The sequence below is a fragment of the Ceratotherium simum genome, chromosome 13, assembly GCF_057802395.1.
Source record: "Ceratotherium simum simum isolate JZ-2026a chromosome 13, ASM5780239v1, whole genome shotgun sequence".
NCBI classification, from domain to species: Eukaryota; Metazoa; Chordata; class Mammalia; order Perissodactyla; family Rhinocerotidae; genus Ceratotherium; species Ceratotherium simum.
The window spans coordinates 26,304,367-26,325,988 of NC_141912.1; the positions used below are offsets into that span (position 1 = coordinate 26,304,367).

At 42.0% G+C, this 21,622-nt stretch overlaps 2 non-coding genes across 2 annotated transcripts; both read left to right on the top strand.

Annotated features, from left to right (window-relative positions):
• The first annotated feature begins 5,795 nt into the window (after window positions 1-5,795).
• On the top strand, window positions 5,796-5,867 carry TRNAQ-CUG (transfer RNA glutamine (anticodon CUG)). Its single transcript has one exon. It is a non-coding gene; the product is annotated as a tRNA-Gln (tRNA).
• A 1,672-nt stretch (window positions 5,868-7,539) lies between these two features.
• TRNAS-GCU (transfer RNA serine (anticodon GCU)) lies at window positions 7,540-7,621 on the top strand. The gene has a single exon. It is a non-coding gene; the product is annotated as a tRNA-Ser (tRNA).
• Window positions 7,622-21,622: the final 14,001 nt, after the last annotated feature.

Sequence of the window (21,622 nt, forward strand, 5' to 3'; positions counted from 1 at the left end):
CAGTTGCTTTTCTTCTTTTTCCCCCCACCTCCAAAAGGAGGCTGTTAATTATTTTCAGCGAAACTCACTTCAGTCCTCTAAGAAGTTCCAAATACATCGCCCTTTTTTTCCCTTCATCCTCTCATAACCCAACTCAGTTCCCAGGTTCCCACAGGTTGAACACTTCCACACGCACTATTCTTCCAGGACCAACACAGACAGCCATGAAGAGACAGGGGACCCAAGAGTGGGAGCTTTGCCTAATGGGGAAAAAAGATTACTGGCAACTTTTTTTAAAAAGCATATTTGATTTTAAATTGTCTTTCCTAAGTAGTTTTGGAACCTTTCTCAAATCATCAAGAGATACAAAGTAAAGAGAGGTTCTTAAAAGGTTGTTCTTTCCATATCTCTGAAGATTCTCTAAGATTTCACTGAGAGCTGAGATGACCCTGTGAGGAAGCACCACGGAAGAGGAAGGACTGGTCCAGGATAGTTCCTCTCCCTATGAGTCTGTAACTTGGAACAAGAAACGCAGAACACAGACTTTTATTTTTTAGGACAGGAGTCCAAACTAGGTTCCTGTGATCCATAGATAGCCATGCATCTTGCATCATTGCTTCTGAGTTGAAAGGACAGTTAAATATCAGCGTCACCTCTGACATTTGTGGGTAGTCTTTCCCTAGCCTGGTATAGTTTCCCTGCCTGCATGCGATGATCAGTGTTCAGCTCAATGGGGAGTTCTTTCTGCAGTTTTCTCTTTTTACAGCTCTCTCCTTTCTCCTACTCTGTCCTGCCAACTCCAGCTGTCTTGGTCTTCTGGACCATCAGCTCCCTCTCAACAACTCAGGGAGTTCACCAGCCTCTACCTGGGTTCCCCTTCCCTTCATTGGGGCCTAGAAACTCTCTCAAGGCAGTAAGTTGGGGCAATCCTAGTTCTCACCTCATTTCCCCCCAGTTTGACTTCATTTTTTTCTGTCTTTCAGGGATTACCGTCCGTCTTTGCCTGATGTTTGGTGTCTCAAAAATTGTTGTTTCATACATGTTGTCAGGTTTTGGTTCTTTCAGGCAGGAGGTTAAATCTGATCCCTGTTATTCCATCTTGGCTGGAAACAAGTCTCCCCACTACTTGGAGGATGAAGAGGGGAGAGCTATGGCCTGTGCTGTTTCTGCTGCAGGTTGCAGGCATTTGGGAGCAGAGAGGGGCCCGTTGGTAAGCGCAGGGGCCTGTCTTGCGTGGTTCTCATTGCCTTTCTGGGAATCCTGGGGCCCCATGTTGCTTGTGGCAAGCAGTCTGCACAGATACCAGACTGGGTCTCCAGGCTCCAACTGGGTCAACCTGTCTGGAGGGTCCAGGCTACAAGCCTCAGCATGGTCAGATGGTCTTCTCCCTGGTTTCCTGTGTGCCAGGGCTGGTTATGGGGGAGAAGGGCGCTGGCAGGAGAGCAGGGCCTGGGACCAGGGGTCCTGAGAGGACAAAGCAACCAAAATGGGCATTCGGATCTCTGTTGGGCCGGGAGGCTGAAGGTGGGAATTTTATGATGAGCGGATCCGAGACTTGGGGTTGTTGGCATCCATGCACTTTTTCTTTATCATTACGCTGCTCTTTACCTATGGGGAAGCAAAACACCTCCTTGCTCCATCAGTACCTTGACATGGGTGAACTCCAGTAGTCCCTCAAGGAAGGAGGCCCGGTAGTGATTACCACCTGTCACAGCCTCAGAGGCTGCGAGTGGATAAGTGAATGGGACCCCCCTACACCAGCACCTGAGTACACTGGAGTGACCCTGCTCAGTCCCTGGCCTAGGCCATCCCTGTCCCTGCCCACATCAGGGGGTACAGCGAGATGGAACGTGGCTTGACTTGCTTGTGGACCGCATGGGTCTTGAAGGGAACAAATTGTTCACCAGTGATCTTTAAATGACCTTTCTTGTAAATGTCACATTCAAACTGTACTGTGTTGTTAGAAAGAGTAGTTTGCATGCTCTCTGACTATTTTGGCATAAATATTTAGCTGATTAAATTAAACCTTATGGTATTTATTATAAAAATTGATGATCTTGGTTGCCCTTCAACTGTATCCAGATAAGAAGCCTTATGTTCACCATTTCAAGTAGATGATTTCTAATTTTAAAGTGTATTTGGAGAAAATTTAATGCACCATTTTTACTACATGCTCAGAGCTCTTTGTTATCTTCATTGAGAATCATTTTATGTATCTAATTTTGTAAGTCAATTATGTACTTTTTTCAAATAAGAATAATGACTTTTTCATTTTATTCATCTTTTTAGTTATTTTATCTATGCAAATAACTAATTATATTTTGTTTAATGGAAGTTATATGAAGATTCTTTTTAGAAATAAATCTATGTAAGAAATATATGAGTGGAAATATAGAAATCATAGTAAATCACAAGATCAGCTCACAACTATTTTCCCTGGGGGGTTTTGAAGCCTGGGATGGAGTAGGACCCACATCGTCTGTTTGCAGAAATGGCATCCTCAGGCGTGGTCACACGGACCTCTCTTCCCTGCTCTGTCACCTCACCTCGCGCCTCTATCAACTCAAGTCTCCACCCTCTTTGCCCTCTTTCAACCTTGAACAGAAGGGGAACCCTTTTTCTGATCTACCCAAGCCATAATATTCAGGCTGAAAACTCTTCAGAGGACCAGGCCCTGCAGGTGGGGGTGAGGTGGGGGAGGCTGCATTTGGGGAGGGCAGGGAAGGACCCCTGGGAGAGGCCTTCTAGCAGGTGAAGCCAGAGGGACGTCTAAGAGGAGAATTCCACTCAGTAGGCCAGGAGAATGACAAAGCACTGACAGCGAGAATTTCATTCTCTGGAGAGGAGTCCGTCAAGGGAAAATTGTAAGGAAGGGAATTACTCAGAGGGAAAGAAATCCCCTCTCACAACTTGTCTGAGCTCAAGTTTATAGATTTCCCTCCCCACACCTCTCATCAGTGATTTTCTGTGGAAGAATTTCTTCCTGTGTCCCACGACTTCATGTTGTGCCCTAGGGAGGGACTGGGGCTGGGGGAGGGGGAGTTCTTTATGTTCCACACGTGCAAAGGCCAAGCCTGCATTTATAAGGCATGAGAGAGATGATTCTTTAGACAAATGAGAGAATCGTGGTCTTATGCTCCCCTGCGCCCCCCTCCTCCCAAGAGTCAAGCAGAAGCTGCTGTCCTCCCTTCTACTGTCTGCTCCAGAGGCCTGGTGGATTCTAAATGTGACTCTGAAAGGCCTCCAGGCAGGGTTCTGCACCTGTAGCCTCTCCAAACTTCAACCCACTCTACACCCTATACATGGGTGCCTGGTACAATTTCCCACGACCCAAGGGAGTAAAATGTCGGCCCTGGGCCTCCCCAGCCTGTGAGTACAGAGGAACCCCTGCCAAAGGTAATAAGGATGGGACCCAGGGGGCAAAGGTAAGGGTAGGAAGACCCAGCGGCAGGCTATCAGGGTCAGAGAGGTCCACCCAGAGGTCCAGCAGGGAGACCTAGGAGCTGGGCCACCTGTATGACGAATTAGGGGTCTGCCTTGGGGAGGCAGACAGCAGGTGGACATTCTAGGGGCACAGGGCATGGGTATATTCATATGAAACTTCTTTATGAGGGAGACAAAATAGTAACCACCTAAATGTCCAACAAATAAAGTCTAGTTAAATAAATTATGCTACAGCATAGAATCAAATAACGAAGAGAAGGCAGACCTTTATGTATCGATGGTTGCAGCGTGTCCAGGACACACAAGTTTAAAAATTACATAACTTTATGTTCATTGGGCTTTATTTATGTATGAATATAGTTATAGGTGTGTAAATAAAGTTTTGTTCCATAGGCTTAGAGCAAGGTTAAAAGAATATAACCCAACCTGTTAATAAAATGGTTATCTCCGTGTGGCACTGGAGTGGGTTTGAAGGGAGTTCATTCAATTTTCCTTTATTGTTTCGTATCTTGTACAAAGATTATAGACTATAATAAACCATTAAGACACTTACTATTTTAAAGAAAGTGAATTTTTAAAAGATCAGTGAATAAAGGATTTGCGTTTGGAGGTGGAGGCTGAGATGTGGAAGGAGGCGGCTGGAAGAGCTCCGAGTGTCCATCGGTGAGTCCTGAACAGGAGTACGGACATCAAACTCAGTCCACAGCTCAGATGTGATATGGGAAGAGAGGGCAGAGAATGAGAGCATGTTCAGAAGACTTCAAGCATTTTGTATACATAACTAGAGTGACCATGGTGGTGTCAATACAGAGGCCACCTTAGGTTTAGTCGGTGCATGAAACACCTGAGCTTGTGGGGGTGCTGGTAATTTGACCTGTTAATTGCTGTGACCCCCTGAGCAAGTCTCTTACGGTTTTTAGATCTTCATGCTTTTCCTTCTGTTTAAGAAATATTATTAATGTTGTTGACACTTTTAACAGGAATTAAGACATAAGTAATTCTCGGAGCCTAGACATAGAAGTACGTATTTCCAACAACACTTCTTAAAGCCGAACCAGGGAGACCACGTCACATCGCGATTGTTAGCTCTTAGCGTTCTCAGTTCGCACCGGAGCCAGACTACCTGGCTTGGATCCCCAGCTCTGCCACTTCCTAGCTCCAGGCAATGTTTCTTCATCTGTAAAATGTATAAGATGATGACGGGATTTTGTAGAATTCAACGAGAAAAAGTTTAAAGCTTCTAAAGGGTACCCGGCTGTGTCTGCGCTTTGCCGTCGGCGCCCAAAGGGGGCGCGCAGTCCTCGACTCCTGGCCTCAGGTGCTTAAACTCAGAAGACTTCAAATTCCACTGGTCCGTTCTACTTGAGCGAGAATGGAACCCAGTAAACTGCTTGGAGGACAGCTCTGTACTCTTGTACCACCAAAGAAATTGCTCAAAAATTCCTCGTTCAGCTTGTGCTGAGAATCGTCGCGCTCCGAGCCAGTTAAAGGCCAGCAGGAGGGGTTTACGAAGATGCTGCAACAGGACTCTCACCGACGCTCGTCGCAGAACAGAAATTTGTTCGTGGATTTTCCCAGTGCGGTCTCCTGTGTGTGTGCGAGAAAGGGAGGTGCGAGGCGGGGGCGGGGAATCTTCTCTGAGTCCGTTTGGGAGTCTCCCCGGCTCCTCCTTCCGGCTGGTGAGAGCTGAGTAAGAGGACGGTGGGTGGCGCTCTGTCCTCGCTTCCTCTTCGCCCCCGGAGTTGCGCTCCCAGGGCTTCTGGGATCCTCCTCCAGCCTCTCGTCCAAGCACGTTTATTTCAGTTTTCTCTAACGCCGACGTCTCTCCTCTGATTTCGGTAACATCTTTCCGTAACGCGTCTGCAAAAGTGCCAGATATCACACTAGTTAAAGATGATTTTTGAGAAAGATAGTAAGACCTGATAACGAAGCAGAGTGAAGGAGCTCAGGCCTCTGCCTCAGGTTCCTCACCTGTAAAATAGCGTAATGGTCCCCACCTCACAGGGAGATTGTGAGCCTGAGATGAGGTAACAATACCAACACTTGTCACGAAACCTGAAACGCGATAAGGGCGCAGTCTTGTTCAACGACTTCACTTGTTTTCCAGTGTAGAAATAGGGGCCCCAGAGCTCACGGTTCCAGAACCACATGGGAGGAAATGCGGGGGTGGAGGGGAGGATTCCTGACATTTGGAAGTCAACGTTTTCCGTTAAGACTCTGGTGTAAAATGTGTTGAGTGCCGACATGTAACAGGTAACCGTCCATGACTTCACCGTAGAGGAAGAAGAGCAGAATGTACCTACTTCTCAAACAACCGAATTTAAGGACAGAGAACTAGGTCACCGGTGTTTAAGAAACTGTGTGCCAAGACAGGCCCCATGGTGTAATGGTTAGCACTCTGGACTCTGAATCCAGCGATCCGAGTTCAAATCTCGGTGGGACCTTTATAGTTCTTTTTCATTCAATCCCTACCTCTTCTCTGCAACCTCTTATTTGTACAAATCGCTGCGCCCGACTTTATTCCTGATGTTCCCACGTCACATCTGCCGAGCCCAGCGTCTGCAGTCACCAGCCAAGGGCCAATTTAATGCTTGCTTCTTAGGAGAAAAAAAAAAGGAGAAATCTCAAAAGGAATTGCACGAGGAAGTTGCCTGAGCCTTGCTGCAACTGGAAATCTCTAGACAAGAGCGGCCGGTGAGAAGAGCGAGAGGAAATTCGTTGATAGTCTTGGACCGAGAATAGTTAGGACGGAAATTTAGAAAAGGATTTACCCCTAGGCAATGCGTCTGAGAGAGTCGACTGTCGCCGAGGCCGAGAGAAAACTGTGCACAGACAGGACACAAAAGGATCGCAGCCCAAATTCAGAGGTCTGGGTCGATAGACCAGGGGGCGGGAAGATACGACTTGTGATATTCAACAGTCAGTGGACAAGCTGCTTCGAGTTTGCACGAACAAGCTTTCCTTGGTTAGGGAAGCGGGGAAATGAGCTGATTAATAGACTTCCTTTCGGGGGACAGCGGTGTTTACTCCACGCCGCCGCGACCTTTCCTAGCGAGGGTTCCCTGAGGACTTCGGGGGGCGCGCTGCTCCTCGGCTCTCTCTGCAGTTCCTCATCTCCCCCAGAGCTGGGACCCCCTTCTGCAGATTGGGAAAGCGCAGTTGCCCCGGGAATTGCTGGGGCCGTGTAGTTTTGGAGAGAGGCCGGGATGGAAGCGGCAAGCGGCGGGCAAGGCGGAAAGAAAGGAAATGTGGGCAGAAAAAGCAGCTCTAGTGTTAAGGAAGATCAGACGAGCGAGCGCACCGTGCCGCAGAGCAACTCAGCGAGTTGATGGGAACAAATATTCCCAGCCCTTTCGCTAGAAGATGCGTTTCCAATGCAATTCTACTTTACCTATATAATAAATTAGTTATCAAAATTATCTATTTACATCTTTCATTGTATGCTACTTTTAAATGAGAAGATAATTCAAGTCAGAAGAAAAACGCTTAAAGAGAAATTTATCATTGCTGGAATTAACTAAAAATAAGATTTCAATTTATATATGTATTTTCTGTTGCAGAGTGGCAGCATAAGGTCTTTGAGCACAAAAATACATAATATTAGGATAAAATTCTGTGTCAGACACGAAATGAAAATATGTTTGCAAGACAAAACATATTCTCAAAAATTTTTCAACTGTAAAGCCTCAGTAAAAAGTACTGTAAGAAAAAAAAAGGGGGGGAGAGGTGTCTGTATGGCCTAAGTTGAGATCTGAGGAACGAGCAAAGAACGAAAGCAGGTGAAATGAGGGCAGAGCGGAGGACTCGAGAGTGTCGCGAGTAGAAAATGAGGAAATTATGGAGCTTGGTGAGACTAGAAAGAATTTCAGCGTGACTGAAAGGCAAGTGTGAGTACTGAAGAAGGATGACAGTTGAGGCTGGAGACATCAGCAGGTTAGGATAAGATTATTAAAGTGTGAAATGCCCCCCTGAGAAAATTGGAAAGAACTGGTTCTGCGTGAAAATTCTGTAAAATGACTGCAGTTTGAAGACCAGCACTATGCATCAAAATCAAAGTGCAAGCCTTTGTCAAAAGTAAAACTTAAAGGAGTATTCAAAAGCACGAGATCTTCGTGGGACGAGGTGGCCGAGTGGTTAAGGCGATGGACTGCTAATCCATTGTGCTCTGCACGCGTGGGTTCGAATCCCATCCTCGTCGACCGAGCATCATCACTCTCCGCGATTGGAACTACATATTTTCTGCTCTCGACCTCTGAGTTCCAAAGGAAAATGCGCTTTGTACAAACTTTCCTGCTTCACATCCTCCCAGCTCTGTCTCCCTCCAACCAGCTAGTCTCATTTCCTTCTCAGATACTCTAGTGTGCTTGCATGTCTGGCTGAGTGTAATTACTCTGCACTCTTAGAGCACGATTTACTGCTTATTCCCGTATCTTACATATCTCACACAGGGATGTGCTGTGACCTCTAGCTGGGGGACTCTTGGGAAAGGTGTCCCCGTGGCATAATCCCTAGCCCCAATCACATCGTGGGTCAAATTGCACAGCCAAAGGAGCCAAGGCTTTGGTCAGACTTCTGGCTATCCTCTCTGAACAATGGACAGAAGTTTGCATATCTCCTTCTTCATTTCCTCAAGTCAGAGTAATTCCTATCTTTCTTTGTTTATTGTCACAGTAAAGCGCTTTGAAACCTCCTGTCTTGGATTTGCTGCAAGATGCTAGTTGGTGATTAGGGAATAACAAAAGAAACCACATTGACAAAACACTGCTAATTGTTTAAGCTGGTTGGTGGGAACCTGAGTGTTCATTATACTATTCTTTTTACTTTTTCAAATTTCCATTAAGAGGGTCTTAAACTTTTTATTTGGAAATGACTTAAAACTTATAAGAATAAGAGTAGTACAAAGACAGCCCGCATACCTTTTATTGGGGTTCGCCTATTAACATTTTATAGCATTTGATCTCTCTCTCTCGCCCTCCACCTCCGTCTCTCTCTCTATCTCTGTATTTCTCTATTTTTTTTCAGAACCATTTAAGGGTAAGTTGCATGTATCATGGCCCTTCGCTCTTAAATATTTCAGTGGGTATTTCCTATGAATAAAGATATTCTTTACATATAACGACAGTATAATGATCAGCTCAGTATATTTAACATTGACACTGTTTTTAAAATAATTATCAATTTTGTCAATTGACCCAATCATGCCATTTGTAGCATTTTTTCCCCTCCAGTACAGGATTCCATCTAGGATTAGATATTGCATTAGTTGTTCATAGCCCTTTAGTCTCCTTTAATCTGGAACATATCCACAGCTTCTCTTTGTATTTTATGACGTTGACACTTTTGGAGAATACAGTAACTGCTCACATTGTTAAAAAAATAGAACACTCCTCACTTGGACTTTGTGTGATTTTTTTCCTCATAATTAAGTTCAAGTTATGCATCCCCATCCAGAATACCATGTAAGTGATATTATGTCCTCTGGGGTATCCAATTTGGAGGCATGTGACGTCCATTGCTCCTCATTAATGGGGTTAATTCTGATCACGCAGTTAAGCTGATACACGAGTATACTCTCCCCGCTTGCAACTAATAAGCAATCTGAGGGGAGATTCTTAAGACCATACAAATATCTTGCTCCCTATCAAAATTACCCCTCAAGATTTAGCATCTATGGATAATTCTTCCCTGAAGCAATCTTTATTATGAGAGTTGCAAAATTATGGTATTTCAACTCCAGCATTCTCTTCACATTTACCATTCTGCTTTTTGGCATTCTATTGCAAGCAAGAGTTCTCCCTCAACTTCCATTTGTTTATGTATTTATTATCAGTATGGACTGGTGAAATCCTATTTTTTCAGTGGTTTACAATCATTATTGCCTTTAATTATTTTGGTACTCAAATTAACCCAGTTTTAGTCAGTGGTAGGCCCTTCAAGCTGATTACCGTGTCCTTGTGACAGTCTGTGATCACATTTTTTAGGACTTTCTTAACTTCTGACATAATAAGTTGTTCCAGGCTCAACTTGCATCTACTCTGTCCCAATCCTAAAGTCAGTTATTTCTTAGAGGTGCCCTTTTAGTGAGGAATAGTATTAGAGACCAATATCCAGGGTCTAGGTGAGCTTATCGCTTCTGGGATGTCTTTGCTTCTAGGACCTTTTAGCAAAAATATCTAAGAAATATGTGCATGTGCATACACATACATAATCAATATATATACACATATATATACACATATATACATATATATACACATACATATGCACATTTTAGTAATCATAAGTTCACACTGATATTTCCAATTCTAGTCCATCCCCACAGGATTCTTTTTTGCCTTCCCTCCATCTCCTATTTGGATGTCCCTTCTTCCACAATGAGAACACTGGCTGAAGTGACATCAACACATTTACTCTTGTGCTCTATCCTATAATACACCTGGAATAGCTTCAAAATTGCTTTGCCTACATGGCGACAGAAAAGAAAACAATTACAAAGAATCCAGGATTTGTTTGTATTTCTCTCCCTGCCCCAGTTTCCATGTCAAGAAATAGCTTGGTTTAGTACTTTCTTTTTTACCCTTATGTATGTCATGGTGTTCACTGGAAATACAATTGGGTTCATTTCTTTCACTTTGCTTTCAGTTTTAGGGTATTTTTACAATGTCTCATATTAAAAAAAAAAAAAAAAGATATGCTCAGAGAAGTGTCACTCTTTCCCATATCCTTTCTACCCGTTCTCCTCATAATCACTACCCTTTTAGGTAACCAATCAGTGTTTTCTGATTTATCCTTCTGTGTGTATGTCTTCTTATTCCGTGCCCCCCCTTACTTTTTTTGGCATACAAATATGTATATAATCTTTTGTGCTTTGTTTTTTCTTTACTTAACAGTGTCTCCTGGAAATTCTCCATATCGGTTAACAGACATCTTCTTTATTCATTCTGCTTCATAGGACTCCATTGTACACGTGTGCCATAGCTATCCATACAGTCTCCTAATCTAGTCATTTAAGGTTAGTCAAATGCTTTTAGGGGTAAGTAGGCAAAATAAGTTGAAGACTTGGTTTAGGGGACCTTTAAATAAGATCATCTTCGAAGCAACAAAGGAACAAAATAGGCCCTTCTTCCCTCAGCTTATTTCCACTTTGCCATTTGATTTTTTAAAATTCTCATCATTGGGGCTGGCCCAGTGGCGCAAGCAGTAAAGTGCGCGCTCCGCCTCAGCAGCCCAGGGTTCACAGGTTCGGGTCCCAGGTGTGCACCAACGCACCACTTGTCAAGCCATGCTGTGGCGGCATCCCATATAAAGTAGAGGAAGATGGGCACAGATATTAGCTCAGGGCCAATCTTCCTCAGCTAAAAAAGAAGAGGATTGGCATCAGATGTTAACTCAGGGCTGATCTTCCTCACAAAAAATAAGTAATAAAATTCTCATTATTTAGGATGCCTGTTGTTTAGAGGAATTTATATTTTCTTGTCATAATGTAGGGACTCACTAAAGAGTGCTTTAATTAAAAATTTTTCCTCCAGAAATATTTTGCAAATGTCTTACTAAGACTTCCATATTTTGTTTTGTGGGTTTTTTTTCTGAGTTTGCCCATGGGATCCTGATGCACAAACTTTTTATTTTAATGCATTCCTTCTGTTTTTCCAGCGTTTCACACTTAACCTTTTTGCTTCTGTTTTTTGCATAAACTCCATACAAATGGTGTCTTCATGATTACTGCAACATGTATTACTTTAGAGAAGGATTCACAAAACATTCCCATTAACTTGATCTAAATTTGATAAATCATGCATAGGAGTAAATAGGGAAGTGACAGTGAGCAGGAGACTCATGCCCAAGTAAAAATGCAATATAGTCATTGGGCATAAATCAATAAATATGTTTTTCTTTTGAGTGTAAAGAAAATATAAAACCATAACCAGAAACAAGTGTATGTTCTATTTGCTGGAAGATATAACACTGATCGTTTGGAAATTAACGGTAAATTTGTCACCTCATCCCAAGTAAGAAGGGAGAGAGATTTGCCTCTTTTTTGAAATGAGTGAGAAAGGTGGGTTTTGCAAAAAAAAAGGAAAAGAAAATGCTTAACAATTCGTGGAGACTGAGTGAGGGATGACAATATATTTTAGGAGTGGTCAAACAGGGAGGCGCATCAACAAGTTGACTTTCTTTGAGATATCTTCTGCCTGGGGTCCAGGAGAAAGAAACTCAGTGTTACAAAAAATACACTGTAGCAGAGGATGGTTTCGATCCATCGACCTCTGGGTTATGGGCCCAGCACACTCCCGCTGCACCACTCTGCTTGGTGATTTTGGTGATTTCCTGTTTTTCTTTAATATGAATATCATCCACTATCTCACATTTCCTAGTATAGATAAATTGTAGTTTGTTTATAAAATGGAATCCTACTTGGCAATAAGAAGAATGAACTTCTGTGAAATATTGTACATGTAATGACACAAATACTGTATATCTCAAAAGCATCATGCTAGGCAAAAAATGCCACACAATAGGATGTCCTATATGATTCCACGTATATGAAGTTCAAAGCAGGCAAAATTATCTGGTAATAGAAATCAGAATAGTGACTAGCTGCAGGATGCAGTAAGGGTGCGTAGTGCAATTTTCTGGAGTAATGGGAATGTTCTCAATCTTGATCTGGGGAGTGATCACATGGGAGTATACATATGTAAAGTTCATTGAGCTCTTCTACACTTATGATCTTTTCATTTTACTGTATGTAAAATATACTTCAAAAAAGTACTGGCCAAATGGGGACCACAGAGATGTAATAACCAAGAAAGGGAGGGAGGGAGAGAGAAAGGAAGAAAAGAAAAGAAAGTACCTTCTATGTACACTTCAGGAAGCTAAGGCAAAAGTGGCCATCAGAGGACAACTTCCAAAACTGAGCTGCAGAACCATGAAGTGGTCCTTAGGAGCAGGAGAAAATTCACAGCACTCTTTGGGAAAACTGCCTCCAGCAGACAATACCCTTTCGATGCAAAACACTGTTTTGCCAAACCTTGCTTTCATCCCAGGAAGGCAGGATTCCTCATAACCCCTAATGCATGAAACAATGATAGACTTAATGGAGATGCCGGCTCTGATAGATTAGTGACCATTCTCCTAAATAAGTAGAAAGTTTACTTTTAAAATATTACTTCCAGGAATCCATTTCCTTCATAACAATTCCAGGAACAATTCCTTCTCCATAACAATTAAGGAAGATCAAAAGTAAAACGTGAATACTCATTTTCTGCAAGCATATGTTCAGACAGGTGAAAAGTATGTCCTTTCACTCAGATAAATATATGTTCAAGATTTATGTATGCAAAGAACAGACTTAGGTTTTCTCTATGTTGTCCACAAATCACAGTTCCATCGACACTAGGGAATCGATAAGCTTCAAGCTGAGGTTGCTAAACTTGGAAGGTGGTCTCACATTCCTTTGAGAGAGAATGCTTTCCACAGATACATGCTCAGAAACTCTGTAACGCCACCTCTGAGAGTTTAGGCAGTCTCTAAAACCTACCTTAACGGTTTCTGTGAGGAAGCCACAAAGAATAGAGTGCAAGCAAACAAAAAAAATATGTGTGGGACTTGGTAATGGAGGCCTTTGGGAGTAAGGAGAAAATACTGAGGAGAGAAGAAATAGTGAAGTGGCCAATCCTGACATGGCCCCTCTATATTGCCACACGCCCTTCACATGCTTTCTTCCCTGACTTGACCCAATGGGGTATTACTAGAAAGCTTACATATGCCAAAAGAAAATGCTTTAATTTATAAGGTTCCAAAATTGAGCTGTCTGCCTCATCTCTGGTCACGCCCATCAAGACAATATCACCTTGTTGTGTGTGTGTGTGTGTGTGTGTGTTTCTTTTTGTTATTTATTTTATTAGGGCAACATCACCTTGGTTAGAATTTCCTTCTTCCTCCTTAGTATGAAACATATTTGTATTTTTTATGGTATAGTTTAGACTGCTTTAAAATGAAACCCCTAAAGTACAAAAAATCATCTCTACACTTAACAGATACATATCTCAACTCTATTAGGATATTCTACTTGAGCAGAAATCTCACTTAGATTACAGAAGAATAATAAAGAGTGAGAAATTACCACCACACTGGAAACTTAGATTTCTGAAGAAAAGAAAAGTATGTTTCATGTGGCATAAACTTGCATGGTTTAAGAAAAGTGTTGAGCCAGTAAAGGTACGTTGTTTGCCAAAAGCTACCTTCCTGTTTGTGACAATCTAGACATGAGGATATTGTTTTCTATTTAGCACTTACCAGCCCTGTATTTAAAAGATAATAGTGGTACAAAGCTTATCAGAAAACCTCTTAAATTAAAAAGAGTGGTCTGGTAGGTCAACAGAGGGCTCCAACTGTGTTATTGTTATTACTATTATTATTAATAACCTCTTTGTCTTTCCTGCAGCTTGTTGATAAAACAATGTCTGCAAATCCAACAAATCCAACTAGCTCAGACGTCGCACCATTATTGCAAATAATTGCTTTTGTGGGGAGAAAAAGGAAGGTAATTGAAAGTGATACTGCATTAGAAAGCCTATTTTTTTATGGGGTCATAAAATAGAGTGGATGTTTCATTTGTGAAGAACTTGTGGTCCCAAAGCAGCACTGATTTATCAGGAAAAAAAAAAAAAGATGCTATTTAAGATTCGAATAGATGCCTCCAGCCCAGATGCCAAAGACCTCACTGGCATGAAGACCTATTTTGAGCCTGTCAGCTTAAACCCCCTGGCCACTATGATATCTCAGCTTGATTCTAAAATGATCTGTATGTAATCTGATACCTGATCTGCTATGTGGCACCTCCCAAAATGGAGATAATAATCACTTCTGAAAACTGCAGGATTTAGCACCTCTGACCTCAAGGTCAGGAAGAACAGGAAGCAGCTGAAGGAGGGCTCATTATCTCATTATCAACCCCTGATCTGTGGTTACAAGGCCAGAGGTGGAGCAATTCACAAGAGGCTGACCACATCCCCCAACAACGAGCGTTTCTCCCTACATGAAGCTCAGAAAGGGCCAGGAACACAGCTCCAATACGGGAGTCATGAAATTGGCTTTCAAGCTGGAGCTTCTGAGTTGCGTCTGTCCTAACACTGGCACGTGGCTTGGAGAACAGTTCTGCTAAACCACTCATTCCTCAGCTCCTCATCCTTGGCTGAGAATCACCGTGATCAGAGCCAGCTAATGAGGTAGCATGAAGGAGGAGATTCTGAAGCACAGACTTAGATCCACAAAATGACAGAGGGACGACTGTGGGAATGTGAGCTGGGAAGATATTTAGAGATGTTGACAGATGTTTTGCATGGAGGTGCAGGAGCTGTGGCTGTTTCCAATAGATTTCTTAGTAAACTTATGGGGAATGGAGACCAAATCATGGTCAGAGCCATGTAACTAAACCAGTAGCTACTTAGTAAGCCTGGCAGAGCCACTCCAAGGCATTTTCATCCATGAGGAAGGCAAAAGGGACAATTCTGAGAGACAAAAGATCATTAATGTGCCTTTCTCCCTCGTGCCTCCCCAGGTCAAAGGTGTTCTCTTCTGAGTTGGCCCAATAGTTACTTTCCCTCCACTGTGTCCCACTCCAGTAGCTATAACTTTTCCTTTTTGTCAATCATCTCTTTCTCACACCTAAACATTTCATCCACAAGAGTCATTTTATGGCAAAAGAGGGACAAGGGCATTTTTATAAAACTTAGGAACTCATTATGTCTCCTACTTTGCCCACATGTAGGGTCATTGTAGGGAGAGTTCACAAGCAATATACTCCTCCAGGTGTTCATTATCCTTATCTAAGACCATGTAAATCCAACAAGAGAATTCAGACGGTTGAACCAGAATTAAGTTTGCATCCCCTAAACCCCTTTTTGTCTGGGCTGCTGCTCTGGTGTTAGAGAAAAGAAAGATATATCATGCCCTGGAATGGTCAGGTTCATCAAGGAGACACTTGGCTAGAGCTATGAGAATGGCCTTGTGTTCTGCCTACTGAGCTGAGCAACCACATACATTTTTGGTTCTACATAGTCTGAGTTTTAATAGCCACAGTAACCTGTAGACACCATTGGGTTTCAGCTTAGCTGAACCATCAGTGATCCAGGCCCACCCATTTAGGGAAATCTCTGTGAGTTGAGGGTTTCACTGAGGCAGTGGCCTAGCTTCAAGTACCAAAGAAGGGAACGACATTTGCCTCAAACGGCTAGCTGCCATTTTTTCATCTAAAGCTGAGATGTTATTGTGGCCAAAATAGCTGTGTTCCTGAACATACTATTTGCATTTGACATGCAGTGCTTGTTCCTCTCTTCCTCCTTGTTAATTGTTGAGCCTGAGCTGACTCACACCAAAATGGGAATATCAGGCTCCATGGATCAGGCATACAATTTCAATAAGAGCTCAATAACAAGCTAATAGCTGCTGTTCACAAAGGGTGAATCTGATAGCCTTGTCAGGGAGAGAGTGAGTCAAATCTCCCAAGGAGTAAATACCTCTGGGTAGGGGCTGCTGTCCTTTGCCAGAGACCCCAACCAGCAAAACTATCAGTCACAGAGACTTGTAGTTCAAAGTAGCCATTAGAATTGTGTGTCCCCAAAGGTGGAGAGTGTGTCACACAGCTTGCTGGAAAGCTTTCAATGCACTCTGTTAATTTGGGCCCTACCCAGATAAATAAAAGCTGAGGGATTTTGTTGCTATTAGACCTACCCTACAAGAAACACTCAAGAAAATCCTTCAGGCTGAAATGAAAGGATACTAGACAGCAACTTGAAGCTATATGAGGAAATAAAGAACACCAGTAAAAGTAACTACATAGGTAAATATAAAAGCCAATATTATTATATTTTTGTTTTGTAACTTCTCTTTTTGTTTCCCAGATGACATAGGAAGCAAATGCATAAAACAATAATGATAAACCTATATTAAAGGGCACACAATGTATGAAGTAAGTTGTGACAATTACAACATAAAGGAAGAGTCAGAGCTGTATAGGAGCAGTTTTTGTATTCTATTGAAGCTGAATTGGTAAGTTGATATCAACTTAAACCATACTGTTATAAATTTAGGATGTTAATTGTAATCTCCATGGTAACCATGAAGAAAATATCTAAAAAATACACACAACAAGAAATGAGAAGGCTATCAAAATGATACACTACAAAAAATCAATTAGACACAAAATACAACAGTCATGGAAGAAATGAGAAACAAAAGAGGTATAAGGCATACAGAAAACAAATAGTAAAATGGCAGAAGTAAATCCTTCTTTATCAGTACTTTAAATGTAAATGGATTAAATTCTCTGATCAAAAGGCCAAGATCAGTACAACGAATTTTTTTAAATGATCCAGTGATGTGCTGCCTATAAGAGACTCACTTCAGCTCCAAAGACGCAATTAAATTGAAAGTACAAGGATCAAAAAAGATATTCCATGCAAATAGTAATCAAGAGAGAGCTGGAGTGGCTATACTAGTACTAGATAAAATAGACCATTAGTCAAAAAACTGCTACAAGGCATAAAGAAGGACATTATATGTTGATAAAGGACCAATTCATCAAGAAGATATAAGAATTATAAACATATATGCATCAAACAACATATCTCAAAATCTATATGAAGTAAACCTTGACAGAATTGAAGGGAGAAATAGAGAGTTCTACAATAATGGTTGGTGACTTCAATATCCTATTTTAAATAATGGATAGACTATCTAGACAGAAGATTGAGAAGGAAATAGAGAACTTGAACAATAGTATAAACCAATAAGACCTAATAGACATATGCATAACACCACCCAACAACCTCAAAATACATTCTTCTCAAGTGCACATGAAACAGTCTCTTGAATAGACCTTATATTAGGCCACCAAACAAGTTTCAATTCATTTTTAAAAGATTGAAATAATGCATCTTCTCTAACCACAACAGAATGAAGCTAGAAATTAATAACAAAAGCAAGAGTCTAAATGTGTTCCTCCATATTTACCCAATTATTCCACTTTAAGCTTCAATCCTTTGGAAATATAAATGTGGATGCAGATTTTCCTGCAGAGATGTTCATCTTAGCAATATTAGTAAAAATATTTGGAATGTATAAACTACAATCTTCAGGTCAATGTAGCAAATATCTGTGAGCTTAATTTGTTTACTATTGTGGGCACAGAACAGACATGAAGCTTATGATCCCTAAGTGTCCTATATGCAACTTTTAGAATTATATTTTCAAAGCATACTTATAGCGAGGAAATGTGTATAATATTAAAAGCAATGTATTAAAATATGTGTACATAACATACCTTATGTAAAATAAAATTACTTTTTCTTTCAATAAATCTGAATGCCTTCTATTGAATGGGTCATGCCCACCCACCCACAGCCTAGCACTTTTTTTCATTTTCCATCACATTGACACTGTAGGACATGACACACAAGTGTCTTAAGTGGAGATAAGCTGACCAGCTAAACCAGTGTGGCAAACAGACTCTTAAAATGATTCCTTCTCTCCTGATATTCATTCCCTTGTGTGATCTCTTCCGTTGAGAGTTCCACAAGACCTGTGATTTTATTCTAACAGATAGAATATGGTACAGGTGATATGATGTACGTGATTATGTGTACATGATTATGTGAATAAGTCACATGACATAGTATCCCCCTTTTATTTTGCTGGGCTCTCTCTCTTCCTCTATCTCTCTCTCTTGCTCCCCCCCCTTCTGGGCTTTGAAGAAGGAAGCTGCTAGCTGTGGGCTACCTATGTTGGGATGCTGTTATCAGAGGTTCGGGGATTCGATCGGAGACGTAAAAGACACTTTCCACTCCAAACAAATGGACTGAAGGTATATTTTATTATATAGAGGATAGTAAAGGTGACAGTCTGCAAACAGATCAAATCAAATATTAAGAGGAAAAAACATCAGCCCGACTGGAAAGGGAAAACACCCACATCGGCTGAAGAGAAATGACACAAATCAACCGGAAAGAGAAACACCAGGTTGACCGAAAAGAGAACACATCAAATCAATTACTTCATATCAAATCAATTACTTCACATCAAATCAGTTACTCACAACATCCACGCCCCTGCGGAGAGCCCTGTCAATCGACGCGGCTGGGCAAGGATCACACGTCCTGGGCAAGGTGTCCCTTCCACAGGTGGAACTCTCACCGGGGCTCAGTTTCCAGCAGTTTTTATACCATCAGTAATTTTCAGAGTAAGCAATTACAGAGTTTGCAGAGCAAGCATTTAGTGTTCCCATGCACAAAATGGTTATCAGTGGCATACGTGCACTGAGCCCCCTGGCTAACGTCCCAGCCCAGTAGTTGCGTACGTGCATTGTTCTCTTTGGTTATCGTCCCAGCCCGGCACAGATGGCCAGTCCATCCCGTGCTACGACGCTCCAAGAGCCTTGAAATGTTACAACTTGCAACTCCCTCCGTGAGAGAAGGGCCAGTTCCCACCACGCAGAAAGCAGCCTTGTATTTCTTTTTTGTGCTGGTGGCTGTAGGTCAATGGAGCGGCCAAACATGGCTGTACTCATGTCAAGACATATTCGCCGTGGCCGTCTCCATTAACCATAAGACACCATACGCACAGACAATGAACCGTGCGCACGCAAGTACATAAGGCACATCCAAGAATCCAAAATCCAATGACTACAATAATTATAAAACTATCTCGCAATAAAGGACCCAAACCCCAAGGTAACCAATCAAACAACCCTTAGAATATGAAATGTTATTAACTTGATCTTGCAAATCATGTACAGCATCAAAGATAACATTAGATAAGATAACACTTAGGCCTAACAAATTAGCTTGCAGAAGTCCAGACCAGCCCCCATCACAGAGGGTAGCAGAAGGCAGGGTAATAGAGAAATTATAACCAGTTCTCCGTGACTGGTCAGATATACTGAGAGATTGCTTGATGTTTCTGAGACCAAATTTCTCGGCCATTCATAGTCAGGTCATAGGTCCCACTGGTGTAGAGCAGTTGGTCCAGCAGTGCAGGGTCAAGGTTGTCCTACGGAGACATTAGTTGGCATGTAGGTCTGCAGCAGACATGGAAGTGCAGCACAGCATAGCAAACACAGCAGGAATATCTATTCACAAAGAAACAGAATTTTAGGAACATGATATAATTGTTCATTTCCTGGATACATTACTATGAGCGTTGCAGTGGGCCCTTGGGCCACTACTTCTGCGACACGGGAGCATTGGGTGGATGTGTCACTCACACCTTTGCTCCAGGCTTTCCATCCATCTGTAGACCCAAATCCTTGCATTCCTCTTTTAGTTAATTCACTTGGAGGTTGTCCTTGTGACACATTTGGAGTCAGGAGGAAGCACCAATAATTGTCCTCGTTCCCCAGACTCTACAGTTAGTACTGTCTCACTACCATTATATAATATAAATTTTATTTCTCCTTGATAATCTGGATCAATAACTCCTCCTAGTACATCAATACCTTTTGCTGCCAGTCCAGAGCGTCCTTTTAACAAACCAAAGGTATTTTGGGAAATTGTACCCCTATCAGTAGGGACTATAGACTACTTCTTAGGGGGCAATTGAATAGAATGAACAGTAGATAAATCCAATCCAGCCTTCGACCGTGACGAAAAGGCGGTTTAAGACTGAGTCAGGGGCCAATAGGTTAAGGTCATAAGCTCATGGGTGGCGGCTGCCACTCTGTAATCTTTGCTGGTAACAACCTTGACAGAGGAGTCTCATTGGGGCCTAGTGGCCTGTTATTTAACACATTTAGAGCAGTACTTAGATGGTTGTGCCACCCTTTTAATGAGCCATGACCAAGTTTCTTCAATTGTTGTTTAAGCAATCCATTCATTCGTTCTATGAGGCCTGCAGCTTGGGGGTAATAAGGTATATGATAAATCCATTCTATATAATTTTCCTTGGTATAGGTTTGAATCAACTTACCTGTAAAGTGGGAACCGTTGTCACTCTGAATTTGCCTTGGTGTTCCATAATATAACTTGATTATATCTAATAATTTTATGGCACTCTGTTGGGTGGCCACTTTAGCTAAGTATAGCCAATAAATAACCAGAATATGTATCAACAGCAGTGCAAGCATAAGTATATCCACAAGAATTTGGCAATGGTCCAATAAAATCTATTTGCGCAGGTATGGTGGAAATAATCCCTTTTGGATATGACCTTGGTAGGGGTGTGGAACTCCCGTTTATTTAACTGTTGGCATAACTGACACTGTTGTACTGCAGTGGCAATATCATCATGGGTGACAAGGATTCCCCTTTGTTGTGCCCACCTGTATGAAGCTTGTTCTCCCAAGTGTCCACTCTTTTCGTGGACCCATTGTGCTAAGCCTGGGTTGTGCGTTGCGAATCTGCACCAGCTGATTAGCATGAGAATTATGCTTTTCGTTCTGCAGAAATTAAAGAACTGTGAGCATCAACATGAAATACAGTAACAATTGTATTTTGACACCATAACCATATGTCTTCCCATAATTTCTTTCCCATATTTCTTTATCATTAATTTTCCAATCATGTTTTTCCATTGTGGCATCCACGTTGCCAAACCTTGTGCCACTGCCCACGAATCAGTATATATATGACATTGTTGCCCCTGTTCTTGTTGAAGTGCCTGATACACCGCATAGAGTTCAGCATATTGGCTACTCATATTATCTCCGGTGGTGACAATTGTTTGTTGGGTGGATGGGTTATAGGCAACTGCTTTCCATTTCCGTGAGCTTGATATCATTTTGGCAGAACCATCTGTAAACCACGTATGGTTTTGTTGTTCTTCAGTCAATTGATCATATGAGACACCCCATTTAACAGGAGATTCTGTTATATCAGTCTTAGGTGACACAGTTGGTTCACTGCTATATTGAGACACTTGTTCATGCAATAGAGACAACCCCCTTTGGGCCAGGTTTGGCCGGTCTTGAATATACCATTTCCATTTGATAATATTAAATTCTTGTGCTTGTCCAATTTTATGAGTAACAGGCGTGCTATGAATCCATTGCATGATGGGTATTTGAGGTCGTGATAATTACCTCATGTCCCAGGTAAGGCTTTCTGAGTCTATTAGAGGCCCAGTAGCAGGCTAACAACTGTTTTCAAAAGGACTATATCTTTCACTGGAACAGGAAGCTTGCGACTCAAAATCAGAGGATAACGTC